Raw genomic sequence first — 12,147 nt, forward strand, 5'->3', positions numbered from 1 at the left:
CTGTTGTAATTTCCAACACCCTTGTCGGGTAGGTTCAATGTCAGTCTATAACCTGATATAGCTACCATATAAACCAATCAATTTATTGAGTTCTTAAGAACACGAAGGGTTTTGCTTTTAAATAGAAATTATCCCTAAGAGCTTGATAAATGCGTTTTCTGGTATGAGGGTACATAAGATTAGGCCTAGCGGAAGTTAGCGAATATTTACTTCTTTTTTGAAGAGTAGTACGTGTTTCAATCTGCGTAGTCGCAGTTTGGTTCACATATTTGTGGAATGATTTTTCACTGAAACCTTGAAGTTTGACTCTAACAATATTATTTAATAATCGATCACTCTAAATGCTAATGTAATTCCTCGCTTTGACAAACCCAAGATATTATCAGCGTAGGCAAGCAGAATATGTCGCTGATAGAAAAAGTCATCACTTTTTTATACCCATCATCGATGGATAGGGGTACATTCATTGGTCCTTCCGTTTGCAACACATCAAAATATCCATTTCCGACTCTATAAATTATATCTATTTTAACTTTTATAGAACTTAGTGTTCCTGTACCCTGTATTCAAACACTAAATGATTTAAAAAATTTCACAAACATTTTATTTCAAAGCGGTTTGTGACTATTTTATAGCAACCATCGAAAAATGAGGGTATATTAATTTTGTCATTCCGTTTGCAACACATCGAAATATCCATTTCCGATCCTATAAAGTATATTTAATCTTGATTATCGCAAAATCTAAGACCTTCTAGCCATGTCCGTCCGGCTGTTGAAATCACGCTACATCTTTAAAAATTAAGATAATGAGCTGCAACTTTTCACAGATTATATTTTATTCATAGGTAGGCTAAGTTTCGATATAGCTGCCATATAAACCGATCTCCTCATTAAGGTTCTTGGCCCCATAAAAAGCACATTTGTTAATAGAGTTCGCTTTGTAATTAGATTAGGACCCTCAACCTTCGTACTGAGTATGGCAAAGATCGGGCTATATTTGGATACAGCTGCCATATATACCGATCTCCCGTTATAATCTCTGGAGCTCACAAAAGCAGCCTTTATTTCAAATTTCCGTGTTCAATATGACCCAGATAGATCTATATTTGAATATAGCTGCCATATATACCGATCTCTTGATTTAAGATCTGGGGCCTAAAAAAGCCCTGGCGATTTGGCTGCCATATATACCGATCTCTTGATTTAAGATCTGGGGCTTAAAAAAGCCCTGGCGATTTGGTCCAGAACGGATCATATTTCGATGTAGCTGCTGAGGTTTCACAAATGGTGTATTTTTCACCGAATTTAACGTGATGGGGATACTAGGTGGTGGGTATTTAAAGTTTGGCCCGGCCGAACTTAATGCGTTTTTACTTGTTCAATATTTAAATGGAATACATTTTATTTTAACCATTAATAGGCAAAAGATCATGGCCTAATATTTATTCTTGATCGTCGCAAAAGTCTAAGAAGGTTTAGCGATGTCCGTATTTCCGTCCTTTTGTCGGTTGAAATCACGCCACAGGCTTAAAAATGGAGATAATAAGCTGAAACTTTGATAGATTCCTCTTTTGTCCATAAGCAGGTAAAATTCAAAGATGGGTTATATCGGACTATATCTTTATATAGCTTCCGTTTAGCTTAAGCCCTTTAAAGCCACATTTATTATCCTATTTCGCTGAATGTGTTGCCCTAATCTTCTCAAAATGCGTACCGAGTATGGTCAAGGTCGGGCGATATTTAGATATTGCTGCCATATAGACCGATCTCCCGATTTAAGATCTTGAACCCATAAAAGGCGCATTTATTATTCGATTTCGCTGAAATTTGGCGCAGTGACCCATGAACGGGTTTTCGGCATCCGTGCACTATATGGCTCTGATGGGTCTATTTTTGGATATAGCTGCCATAAGGTCTTGGGCGTAAAATTTGGCACAATAAGGTGTGTTGGGTTCTTCACTGTCCGTGTTCAATATGGCCCCGATCTTTTCATATTTGGATATATCTGCCATATAGACCGTTTTCTCGATTTAAGGTCTTGGGCCAATAAAAGGTGCATTTATTAACCGATTACGCGGAAATTTGACACAGTGAGCTATGTTAGACTTTCGACATCTGCGCCCAATATGGATCCGATCGGTTTATATTTAAATATAGCTGCCATATATACCGATATCCAGATTTAAGGTCCTAAATATGAAACCATTGGTCTATATTTTGATATAGCTGCCAAATGGACCGATCCCATAAAGTAGATATATACTTGACATTATAAGTCCATTTAGCCATGTTCGTCCGTCCGTTTCTATTTTCTATTCATGTACAATAGGTTCATTGGGGATTGTAAATATGCCTTATCGGCTTAGACTTGGATGTAGATTTTCAGATATTTTGGTAACTGAAAATATTTTATAAATTTTTTTTATAAAGTCTTCTTCTTTGTATAAAAAAGAAACTGACCCTCTGATCCCATAAAATCGGAATATAGGTATATATATCCGCTATATAGACCGATCTTCCATTTTGAAGTCTTGAGGCAATAAATTGCTCATTTTTATCGGTTGTCAATAAAATTTGACACATTGAGTTCTGGTAGACCCCTAATGTGTTTATATTAACTGGAATAAACCAATTAAATTTTTATATTCTAAACGCTTTTATTTTTTCTTCTTTCAGGTAAATATTTCCCTTATTATTACCTAACATAATCCTGATAAGTATGTGAGTATCAATTACAATTCAATTTTAAGAGTAAACTTTACCGCCCATGTTTTGAGGGATTTTAGAAAGTATCTAAGAGTTAACTGTCTTACAGACCGAATCCAGAGGTTATGAGGACTGAATTATGCCTTTTCACGAGGAAGACGAACCCCGTTACAATACTTAGGAGTGATCTTGGATAGGAAACTTAATTGAAAGTGTCATATTCAAGAGCGTACAAAGAAGGCTCACAGATGTTGGGCACTATGTAAACGGGCCGTAGGCTCGAAATAGGGCCTAGATCCGAACACAGTCCATTGGCTCTACAGTAGCGTGATTAGACCATAACTTACTTACGCCTTAGTAGTTTGGTGGACTGCTATGGAAAAGATGCAACTTTAGAACCTTACAACAAGTTCAGAAAACATGTTGTCTTGGTATAGGCGGAGCGATGACGACCACGCCCACTAGGGCACTGGAGACTATTTTAGATATCCGACCTATTGCCATACAGATTAAATGTAAGGCAGCCCCTGTGGCTATTGGACTTAAGGCGATGGGAGAATGGATTGAGGATGGAAGCAGCTCATACCATCGCGGTATAATCGAGGCGACGATTATACCGCGAAGGGAGAGTCTTCTTCTTCCGATCGGATACATGAGACGACACTTGAGGATGAGTGCGAGGCCCTGCTGCCAGCGGCACAGTCTTGGACTGACGGAACCCTAGTATTGCCATCTGGAAGATCATGTTTTACAGATGGATCAAAGTTAGAGGACAGGTTGGGCCTGGAAGTCTATATTGAGACTGGGATCTGTTTTAGACTGCCTAACCATAATGCGGTCCTGCAGGCAGAGATCCGGGCGATCACGGAATGCGTGAGGTGGTGTGGTACTAACGCGAGAACGTCGAGTGTGAACATGCCCCGGGCAATAAAGTGGCCATAAGGGCAATAACAAACAGGAGGGTAATGTGACGAACATTCGTGGAGTGTAAGAAGGAGATTAAAGCCTTTTCTGAGGATGGCACAATCCGTATCGTTTGGGTGCCGGCCCATAACGGATTAGGGGGGAAAGAAAGGGCAGACCATTTGGCAGTGAAGGCCAAAGAACTGCCGTCGATAAACTTGGTTAACCCGAACCCTTTCGGGTCGACGTAGTCCGAGTTAAGGGAGTGGGAGACAAACACTGTGGAACAGCAAAACAGGCGGTAGGACGGCGAAAATCCCATTGGTGATCCGGATCGTGAAAGGACGAGGCTATTACTGAAAGGAGGTAAGAAGGTGGTCAGTATAGCTTTTGATGTCATAATGGAACACATAGGACTTCGAGCTCGCTTATGCAAAATCGGTGCGGCAAGTGATGTGTAGGGCATGTGGGGAAGATGATGAGACGTTGGAGCATTTCCTATATCATTGCCCGGCTTTCGCGGCTAACAGACACCGGTACATAGGTGGGGACACGATACCAGACATGAACCAACTTAGGGGAGTGGAATTAACAAAGGATTTTGTACTTACAAAATCAGCACGGAATTCCTAATTTAAAATTTTCTTTTTCGATGTTACTTTTCAGTTTTTAGAGCGCACAACAAGCCGAGTACTGGCTTAGGTGTTTGTCCATAGTGGCATGGGGTGGATTAAAATCCGCACCCTCTTTTCAACTTAACCTTACCAATTGGTTTAAGTGAAAAAGTTACATTTTCGATAAGATTTAAATTTTATTCGGAATTTTAATTTTTTATATAAAATTTTAACTTGCTAAAGTCATCAGTTTTAATTTGGAATTGTCTTTTAAATTAAATCTGACTGACATCCCATGAGTTTTTACTATTTCAACTATAGTTTCTAATTGTATTTCTGAGAGCATCATACATATCGTATCTGCTATTTGAATGAGATTTATTTTTGTCCTCAAGACAGATCATTTCAAAGCTCAATTTCTCCATGATCATCTGTTTTTAATTCAAAATTAATCGGAGAGATTTCCAGTTAGCCCAAATGAAGCTTAGCATAAGATATGTGTGAACATTTCAATAATTACCATATTTAGAAAAAAAAAAGAAACATCAAACTACCCACACAACTAATGATGCCAATAAACTAGAAACTAGAAAAAATGTTTTGGTAAAACATTCTTTACTCCATTGTTAACAGTTTCAAAAACAAGCAAGAAAACGGTTTCGCTTTTGACCCCAAAAATATTGCCACTCTTCACAAAAGAAATGTTAATCGCCAGCTTATTTAAATTTCCAAGCCAAGTCGAAGGGGTCGGCCAAAAGCAGCAAGAACAATACATGGGCAAAAAAAAAGAAGAAACAAAGTTAAAGAAGCCAAAACTGTTATTTTTTTCTTCTTCTGTTGGTTTTTATAACAACATCTCACCTAAATGGAATCAATTAAGTTGTCAATAGTTTTCAGGTCATGTTTGAATATTGAAAATCGTATCCGAAGACGTTCGTTCGTTCACCATCTAACAACAACGAGCATCATTAATAATCATTGGCCACCTAACCCAGTTTTAAGACCTATATTGGTATTTGTGCGTAAGGCTTTATTTAGGGGGGTTAACTAACCCAAAGCTAAAGTTAAATATTTTATGGCTTACAATTGAAATTCAACTAACCTCAAACGAATCTTCATTGCCAATAGATGGGAAAATTAATCAGGGAATTTTCCTGTGCCAACCTTTCCACCATGGGAGACATGTGAAAACTTTTTCTTTAACCTGTCACTCAGTCGAAGATCATTTGTTTCGACAATGGCCCGAGGGCGAGGCAAAATTACCTGCAGTGACAAAAACCCCAAATACCTGTTAACACAAAGCATTAGCTAAGACATTGTCAGTCGATTTGTCCGTCTTTCTGTGGTCGTGTCTCAGTGTACAACTACAAGCATTTTCAGCCCCCGAGGAAGCTACCGTTTAAGCTAACTGTGCATGTGTTTTTGGCTAAAGTCTAAGACCGGTTCTGGCCTTAGATAGCACTGAAGATGTGCATGTTTGGTACACCATTTCCTTGGTAAACACAATTTCCTGGGATATAAAAAAAACAAGTAAAAGCGTGCTAAGTTCGGCCGGGCCGAATCTTATATACCCTCCACCATGGATATCATTTGTCGTATTCTTTGCGCGGTATCTCTTTTTAGCCAAACAAAGAATAATGAATAAGAGCTGTTATGGTATTGGAGCTATATCACGTTATAGTCCGATTCGGACCATAAATGAATTGAATGCTGAACATTCTAGAAGTCATTGTGTAACACTTCAGTCCATTCAGATAAGAATTGCGCCTTGTAGGGGCTCAAGAAGCAAAATCGGCAGATTGGTTTATATGGGAGCTGTATCAAGATATAGATCGCTTCAGACCATATTGAATACGTATGTTGAAGGTCATGGGAGAAGTCGTTTCTGCCAAATATGATGAGAATTGCGCACTCTAGAGGCTCAAGAAGTCAAGATCCCTGATCGGTTTATATGGCAGCTATACCAGGTTATGAACCGATTTGAACCATACTTAGCACAGTTGTTGGAAGTAATACCAAAACACCACCAGCAAAATTACAGCCAAATCGGATAAAAATTGCGCCCTCTAAAAGCTGAAGAAGTCAAGACCCATGATCGGTTTATGTGGCAGCTATATCATGTTATTAACCGACTTGAACCACACTTAGCACAGTTGTTGGAAGTTATACTAAAACACCATGTACAACATTTTAGCCAAATCGGATGAAATTTGCGCCCTCTAAAAGCTGAAGAAGTCAAGATCCCTGATCGGTTTATATGGCAGCTATACCAGGTTATGAACCGATTTGAACCATACTTAGCACAGTTCTTGGAAGACATAACAAAACACTCAGTGCAAAGCCAAATCGGATGAAAGTTGCGACCTCTAGCAGCTCAAGAAATTAAGATCAAAGATCGGTTTATATGGCAGCTGGACGAAAATTGCGCCCTCTAAAGGCTCAAAAAGTCAAAACCCAAGATCGGGTTATATGGCAGCTATATTTTCTTTTCTCTAAAGACAAATTTTTCTGTAAAGACAAAATTTCTATGAAATTTTCTCTAAAGACAAAATTTCTATGAAATTTTCTCTAAAGACAAAATTTCTATGAAATTTTCTCTAAAGACAAAATTTCTATGAAATTTTCTCTAAAGACAAAATTTCTATGAAATTTTCTCTAAAGACAAAATTTCTATGAAATTTTCTCTAAAGACAAAATTTCTATGAAATTTTCTCTAAAGACAAAATTTCTATGAAATTTTCTCTAAAGACAAAATTTCTATGAAATTTTCTCTAAAGACAAAATTTCTATGAAATTTTCTCTAAAGACAAAATTTCTATGAAATTTTCTCTAAAGACAAAATTTCTATGAAATTTTCTCTAAAGACAAAATTTCTATGAAATTTTCTCTAAAGACAAAATTTCTATGAAATTTTCTCTAAAGACAAAATTTCTATGAAATTTTCTCTAAAGACAAAATTTCTATGAAATTTTCTCTAAATATAAATTCTCATTGATATTTCGACTTATGGAAATGGTGTAATTATGGCTCGCGCTGTAATATATTTTTACCTATCCACCTTCATTACACGACTGCTAACACATGTCAAATGATGCGACCTGACTTTAGTTTGTTTTGTTTGCAATTTCAATGTAGCCATCATGCATACATGGTGCGTCCCCAAATGGCCACGATTACTTGGATCATTTATCATAGGACATTTCAAGCATTTCTTTGGCGCAGTGGCGCGATGATGACTTTTTGGTCATTGTTCAAACCTTAGGCTCTTCTAAATATCTGCTCATCCGGAGTTATGAATGGCTTTTCCTTGGCGCTGACAATCGGCGTTAATGATAGTGTTGGGTCATTGAATTAGCGTGCAGTGGATTACTTTGGCATTCGTGTCTTTAAAGTAACGATGCCTTCGAGTTAATTAATTAAATGAACGCAATTGGTTAAAAATTGGTTGGATAGACTAAAGGCTAATGGAAATGAATATGTTGTTGCGGAATGTCTCTGTAATGATGGCATTAACTGTTTTTTGCTAAGTTTTCGGAGAAATTTGGTAAATTTTCGTGGGTTTATGTGTGTTTTTTGGCAACAAAAATGTTTAGCCATGATCAAAAGTGTTCAACACATAGCAAGAAAAACAAAATTGAGGAAAAACACCTTCGAAAGTAAAAGTTGATGTGCGTGAGAAAGACACGATATTCAGTCATTAGAGATATATCAATGTATTGAAATTATGACCTATCAAAGTATGGCGTCGCATATACAATAGGAGTAAGCTTGAAAATAAATTTTAATGAAGTGCGACACCGGGTGTAGACATGAGTTGGCACATTATATTTTGAAGATTGAAGAAATCGAATTGGTCAATAAGGGCGATAAATTGCATGAGGCAAAAACGTAACTATTTCAAAGTAGGAAGCCTAGTACAACTTGCTATAAAGAAAAATAAAAAATAAGACAACACTGCATGCCACAGATCAGATTAGAACGGCAATACCCCTTCTAACAGATCATCTAGGTCACACTTTGTATTATTCTCTTAGAGTTATTAGAAAATAGTAACTGATAACTTTATTATGTATTTGGAGAGGAGTAAGAATAAACTAGGATATTATATTAGACCAATTAGCTAGGGGACCGCCCTACCCCTATAAAAACAAAGAGGCATTGAGGCCGATCGGGACAATATAATATACAAAAGAAAAGTCTATGGGAAAAATTTTTCTCATTATTGACTGGCTTCACTTTATATATCATACCATTCAGAGATGCCGCCTTCAAGCCTTAAGTTGCTGGTTGAAACCGCTTCTGCAGGTAAAAATAGCCTGAATGGTACGCAATATTCGATGCAAATAAATACTCGCTGTCAATGCAGGGCGATTTATTTGCTATTGTAGCAACCATGTTTTGTCTTTTTAGTAAAAATATCACGTGTGTAAAAGAAAATGTTCGCAGATATCGTAGTTGAAAAAGCAGATTTTGTAACTTGAAATAGCAGACGGAAACGTTTGCTAAAATAGCAGCCCTTTGTCTGCTGAAACAGGCTGGAACATTGAGGTCCATCTGTATGGTGTTCATTGATGTCACGAAAGGCTTAGCTGCGAGCTTCCGGACGCGACCATAGTTTTCGGATAGTGGAATGCTCCATACGGAGTAGCTCGATATGACAAGGCGAGTTATTGACGCCTTTAAATAACCAATGGCCACCCTGTTCCCGCGACGATCGGTCCTTTGGACTTGATCACCTACAGGAGCTTGACGAGGATCACAACTTTCACATGAAACTATGGCGACAACAACAAATTTCGTTGAGTGTAGAAAATACTTAACATTCCATTAATGTACAGTGGCAAACTTCTCACATGCTTCATCACAATGAGTGCTGTGGTGACCTACGACGACTAGTACGTCTATAAGGCTGAGATAGGAAAAAGGCTCAGAACAAATCCTGTGTGTAATTCTGCAGCTCCGTTAGTCATATATCTTAGGCATCTGGGCTAAGGAAGATCCTATCCTCAAAACCTATAACGAGGGGATACATTGAAAAGTCTGGGAATGTATGAACATTCGAACCAGAGGCCTGTGCATGACCATTGATTTCTGCTTTCAAGACACACTAGCAATTATAGAGCATTTCAAGAACTGATCTCTTCATTTAAAAATATAACATTGTATGAGACAATTGAGAACTGAGTAAAACTGTTAAACAAGACACCAACTAACGAGATGAGTGAATGCGTAAAGTGAGCCCTTCAGCAAAAAAGAAAGACCGATTCGGATTTCAGTGAGTGCACGTTGTACAAGGCATGCATTGTACTTCAGATAAAGTACTATTTTTCTTGTCGTCTTTTTTCGTAGTACGAAATTTGTACGAAGGCAATGAGGTTGATTTGGCAAAAGCATAAGTAAACACACACACGCCTAGTTTTTTTTATATGACCAAAGAAACAGTTGCAAACAATTTGTGTGATCAGTTCATATTTTGAAATTGATAGCGAGACGCTTCCATATACAGCGAGTAATTCTCATAACTCACTGTAACTGTTATCCATTCGAGATAAAAATACTCCTAAGTACTGAATGGTGGTTGTTTTTTTAAGATTATCTACTCAACAGCAATTTGTTCGTTCCACACTATATTCAGTGTCTCGCTCTTCAGTAGTCTTGAAATACAACATCATATGGGTTCAGTGTTCACGAGTTCAGCAAAAACAGTCACCAATGAATGGTTTTGTGCAGGGCTTTAATTCGAACCCAGGCGTTCAGCGTCATAGGCGGACATGCGTAGCTCTATAAGTCTATAAGGCTGAGCTAGGAAAAAAAATCTCAGAACAAATGCTGGGTGTTATTCTGCAGCTCCGTGGAGGAAATATGTGAGGCCTCTAGACTTAAGAAAATATTTTCCTCGAAACCTATTACGGTAGGATACATTGAGAAGTCTCAGAATGTATGAACATTTCAACCTAGGCGTTCAGCGTCATAGGCGGACATGCTAATCTCTGCGCTAGTAGGCCTCCGACGCCTAGTTCGTCTATAAGGCTGAGCTAAGAAAAGATGTGGTATTTATAATGTGGTATTTATATCATAGAGGCGTTTTCGCGAAAAATTTGGTGCAAGTACAACTTACCAACATATGACCCTTGTAGCCTTCACACCTAATATGGCCAATGAGTAATTGTAACCAAATTGCGATACGCGTCCCATAGCGGTTGGTGTGAGTTACGATCACTGGCATTCCTTTTCCATTTGCAAAAAAAGTCTCCAATCATTGAGCTCGTCTCGAAAAAGAACAAAAGCGTTAGTTTTATTTTTTAAACAAATATGCTTTAATAACAAAAAACAAAAAACACAATTTTCTTAATATTTTATGATCATTTAGCGAAGAAAAGTGGAATTTCATGACTTTGACATAAAACTGCACCTGCTTTCAAAAATAGTAGGCTTATCGCCATTAATTTATTGTGGAAACCATCAAATGCGACAAGACTTTAAAAATGTCTCCAGAAACCTCACTCCTAAGAAAATATAAAAAAATTTTTGTTTAATTTTTTGAGCTATAAAATATTGCCGACTTTCGACAAGCCAATTTTTTCCCAAAACATAACGCGAACATTTTATTAACTGGTTTCATTCGTCCACTTTACACAAATCCAAATTTCATTAGAATACCTCTTTCCTAACTCGAGCTAGAATTTTACTATGACAGTTCTATTCTTGGTTATTTTTCTACCGTTTACCCATATTTGTCCAATCGTTTAACAGATCCGAAATCACGATAACGTGTGGACGAATGAGGAACAATCTGGATCTCTCCATAGTATTTTCGCCGTCCAACTGACAGTTTCGATGTTCCACAGGGTTACATGCGCATTTGTCGCCCACGCCCTTAGCTCGGACTGCGTTGATCCATCTCCCGATAAGTCTCCTACGGCCCCTAGTAACTTTAATTGGTGTCTGATTTTCAGATATTTGCTACGTAAAATACTCATACATATGTCTTCAACTTAGTTCATGTGTAGAAATTTATTGCAGAATCCAAGGTGGCGGGCTCCCAAGAACTTAGCATATTTTTAATTGTTATTACCTTAAATAACTTTTATTAAAAGTTCGAGGTTATCCGAAAAATTTGAAAAATTGAACAAAAATTTCAATGTATGATGTCTTCATCCAAATAAGGGATACATTAATCAATCCTTTTTCAGCTTTGGAACCATGAAAAGATATTCTAGTCAAGTCATTAGAAATCATCTGAAAGGGATCCAAGGTTTAGCAAGTATACAACATCTAAAGAGAGTGGTTGATATGCATGCTTATTTTACCTGATAGGTAATTGGTCTTTGGAATCTCTCAGTTTCCTCTTCTCAAAGCAGTAGAATCGCACTAAACTTAAAAAAGCATTGTTGAACTTGATCAACTCTCCCCGACGGGGAATTGAACCCCGGTCTCCCGCGTGACAGGCGGGGATACTAACCACTATACTATCGAGGATATAGCATAGATACTTAAAAATCAATCTTGGTTTTTCTTAGAAGAAGTGTCTAAGTTTCAACTTCTGAGTTTCGGGACAACTTTGCATTAAGAAATTATATGCAAACGCAGCTTTTTTAATCGACATTAAATTGACGTTGAAAAGGAGCCAAAAGGATTGATTAAAGGCGGATATTTTTTACCACCATATATGTTAATTTAATTAAAATGCCTTTAAAAGCTGATTGTAATGAATATAAATTAAATTAAAATTGCATAAATAAGGTAAAGTTTTTATGATTCTAAAATTTGAATGATCAGAAGTCCCAATTTCAGAATCCTCAATATTTCAATTTAAAACATTTGAAACGCTATGTTACGCCCTAAGAACCATGACTAGATTTGAAGTTTTTACGAGCCCTACAACTGTCATTGAGTATATACTCTTACATATGGCAATGAAT

At 37.4% G+C, this 12,147-nt stretch overlaps 1 protein-coding gene and 1 non-coding gene across 3 annotated transcripts in view; one reads left to right on the forward strand and one right to left on the reverse strand.

Annotated features, from left to right (window-relative positions):
* Positions 1 to 12,147, forward strand: part of LOC106092522 (uncharacterized) — a 363,841-nt gene that overhangs the window by 194,458 nt on the left and 157,236 nt on the right. The window lies entirely within an intron of this gene.
* Positions 11,633 to 11,704, reverse strand: Trnad-guc (transfer RNA aspartic acid (anticodon GUC)). The gene has a single exon. It is a non-coding gene; the product is annotated as a tRNA-Asp (tRNA).

This window comes from Stomoxys calcitrans, chromosome 5, assembly GCF_963082655.1.
Source record: "Stomoxys calcitrans chromosome 5, idStoCalc2.1, whole genome shotgun sequence".
In the NCBI taxonomy this organism is placed as follows: domain Eukaryota; kingdom Metazoa; phylum Arthropoda; class Insecta; order Diptera; family Muscidae; genus Stomoxys; species Stomoxys calcitrans.